Source organism: Pseudorasbora parva, chromosome 20, assembly GCF_024679245.1.
Source record: "Pseudorasbora parva isolate DD20220531a chromosome 20, ASM2467924v1, whole genome shotgun sequence".
Lineage (NCBI taxonomy): Eukaryota > Metazoa > Chordata > Actinopteri > Cypriniformes > Gobionidae > Pseudorasbora > Pseudorasbora parva.
In genome coordinates, this window is record NC_090191.1 from 11,369,440 (window position 1) to 11,372,832 (window position 3,393).

The following is a 3,393-nucleotide window of genomic DNA, read 5'->3' on the forward strand; positions in this document are numbered from 1 at the left end:
TAAATTACACTTTACTGTATTTTCACATAGAAAACAGCTGATTTACAATGGAATAATATTTAATACTATTCGTGTCTTTATGTAGTAATTTTTTTTTTTATCAAATCGCAGTCGTAGTTAGCAGAAGAGAATTATTTTAAAAGCATTTATCATACTGACCCCAGACTTTTGAATGGTAGTGTACATCACAACTTTTTGATCTTCACTGTTTAGGAATGCAAGTGTCCTGCCACAGGTCAAGGGAAAGAGGATGGGAAGGCCACGGCAGGAAATTGGCCCTGGTTTACCCTCATGGACGAGGCATTAGGGCAGTCTGCAGCAGTCTCTACCCCTTGCCTTATTGCCTCGATCCAAGAGGAAAAACCAGGGCCAAGCACTGCACAAGAGGTAGATGAAGGAAGAGGTGAGGAGGAGGAGGAGGAGGAGGAGGAGAGAGCGAGAGACAGGAGCAAAGAGAGAGCAGGGCACAGAGGAGAGAAGAGGAGAAGGGAGCGAGAGGATCCAATCCTGCAGCTATTAAAGGAGGATATTAAATACCAGAGGGAGGCAGATGAGAGGAGGGAAGCAGAGGCCAGAGAGAGGGCAAATCGTATTTTTTGCTGTTGGAGAGGTTGGCAGAAAAATAAAGTTAATTAAATTGAACTGGTTTTGTCTTTGCCCCTTATTTATTTAGTATAAACTGTGTATCCATTTAAAAAAAAAAAAAAACTTGTTCTTTAGACTGCAATAGAAAAAAAATAGTGTATTGAACATTATCTTCACCCTTATTTACAACGTTTTGTGATTGGGTATTCCAAGCTCTACAAAAAACATGAAGTTCAATTTTGTTACACACAACTTTTTTATTCAAACATCTATTTTGAAACCTACATACATGTAACAGCAAATAATTAAAATAACATTCTTATATCTACAACTATATACAAAAATTCAAACATTTACAACTATATACAACACGAGAAGAACCCAAGCGGCCATCTGCTCCGCTGGTGCAGCAGTTGTTGCTTCAAGGCTACAGACAGAAGAAGAATGTTAAGGTTAGTCCAGTGGTAATCCAATCTGTCATGTAAGATGATCATTGATTCTGCAACAGTTGCAGTATATGTAATATTGTAGCACTGAAGGTAAATAAAATATACTTAATGTACTTTTATGGTTATTTGGGTGTTTATCAATAGCGGTGTGTTTTATGTACTTAGATGCAAGCACAGCAGGTCATAGTCCACACTTAATTATTCACCTGGCAAAAATAATCATGATCAAGGAGGTGCCTCGTGGAGTGCAGACACCTCGTTGGTCAGCGCAGCCCGCCAAGCAGCTCCACTCCGGCTCTCACCATCAGGATCCACAGGAGGCTGGTTGTCCTCCTCCTCCTCCACCTCTTCCAGCACATCACCGACACCAACACAAATGCTGTGCAAAATCACACATGCTGCCACCACCTGTGCATAAGGCAGAGCAAAAGGATTCAAGACTGTTAAGATATATAAAAAAAAAAAATAACAGGAACACAGAAGATAGTGTGGCTTTAGCAGTTTTTAAATACTAACTTATTTTGAGTAGGCTACTATGCTTAAATTAAGAAATTTACACAGAAGTATTGCAATGATTTATTACCTTAGGGACAAACAGTGCATGTACTTCAAGTGCTTCTAAAAAAAATGCACCTGAAGCGGGTTTTCATCATTCCAAATGCACGCTCAATGATTGTGCGACCTTTAGAATGATGGTAGTTAACCCTTTGCTCTGCCATGCCTCTCACTGGCCTCTTATATGGTGTAATAAGGGCCAGGGGTTCCTGTAGACATGGGTACCCACCGTCAGCTAGGAGAAAATACCCAGGCGGAGGGTAAGTCCCCCTAGTGTAGATGGGGCTGTTCTTAAGGATGCGTGCATCATGCACACTTCCTGGGTAACCCACAAAGATGTCAATAAAGCGGCCCTGGTGGTCACAGACTGCCTGGAGCACCACTGAAGGGAAAAGCTTCCTGTTGTTATAATCGTGACCATCAGGGCCGCTGGGACATTTAATTCTGATGTGGCAGCCGTCTACTGCCCCTGCTGCCTTGGCAAATGCTTGGTGGTTAGCCAAGCGAGCAAACCCCTCTCCAACCACTTGGAGCTCCTCCTGAGTGTGAGGGAAAGAGACAAACAGGGGGAGCACAGCAACCACCTCATCCACCATCTTGTGGACAACTCTGTGCACTGTAGGCAGAGGAATGTTAAAGACCCTGGAGACAACTCTGTAAGCTGAACCGGTTGCCAGCCAGAACAGAAACATGAGTGTCTCCAGGGTCGGGCCCCATCCATGCTGCCTGTTAGTTTTCAGAGCCCCCATCAGCTGCTGCATGGCCTCTCTGCCCAGCCTGAAGTCTGGCCGTGACCTCCCCGCCATAATATTGCTGCAGGACTGGCACTGTGGCATTTACAGTCTTGTTCAAAATAATAGCAGTACAATGTGACTAACCAGAATAATCAAGGTTTTTAGTATATTTTTTATTGCTACGTGGCAAACAAGTTACCAGTAGGTTCAGTAGATTCTCAGAAAACAAACAAGACCCAGCATTCATGAAATGCACGCTCTTAAGGCTGTGCAATTGGGCAATTAGTTGAAAGGGGTGTGTTCAAAAAAATAGCAGTGTCTACCTTTGACTGTACAAACTCAAAACTATTTGTACAAACATTTTTTTTCTGGGATTTAGCAATCCTGTGAATCACTAAACTAATATTTAGTTGTATGACCACAGTTTTTTAAAACTGCTTGACATCTGTGTGGCATGGAGTCAACCAACTTGTGGCAACCTCTCAGCTGTTATTCCACTCCATGATTCTTTAACAACATTCCACAATTCATTCACATTTCTTGGTTTTGCTTCAGAAACAGCATTTTTGATATCACCCCACAAGTTCTCAATTGGATTAAGGTCTGGAGATTGGGCTGGCCACTCCATAACATTAATTTTGTTGGTTTGGAACCAAGACTTTGCCCGTTTACTAGTGTGTTTTGGGTCATTGCCTCTTCAGCATAGGGCAACATGACCTCTTCAAGTATTTTAACATATGCAAACTGATCCATGATCCCTGGTATGCGATAAATAGGCCCAACACCATAGTAGGAGAAACATGCCCATATCATGATGCTTGCACCTCCATGCTTCACTGTCTTCACTGTGTACTGTGGCTTGAATTCAGAGTTTGGGGGTCGTCTCACAAACTGCCTGTGGCCCTTGGACCCAAAAAGAACAATTTTACTCTCATCAGTCCACAAAATGTTCCTCCATTTCTCTTTAGGCCAGTTGATGTGTTCTTTGGCAAATTGTAACCTCTTCTGCACATGCCTTTTTTTAACAGAGGGACTTTGCGGGGGATTCTTGAAAATAGATTAGCTTCACA

At 42.5% G+C, this 3,393-nt stretch overlaps 1 pseudogene; it reads right to left on the reverse strand.

Moving 5' to 3' along the window:
- Positions 1-1,259: 1,259 nt before the first annotated feature.
- LOC137049069 (putative nuclease HARBI1) lies at positions 1,260-2,395 on the reverse strand (annotated as a pseudogene).
- Positions 2,396-3,393: the final 998 nt, after the last annotated feature.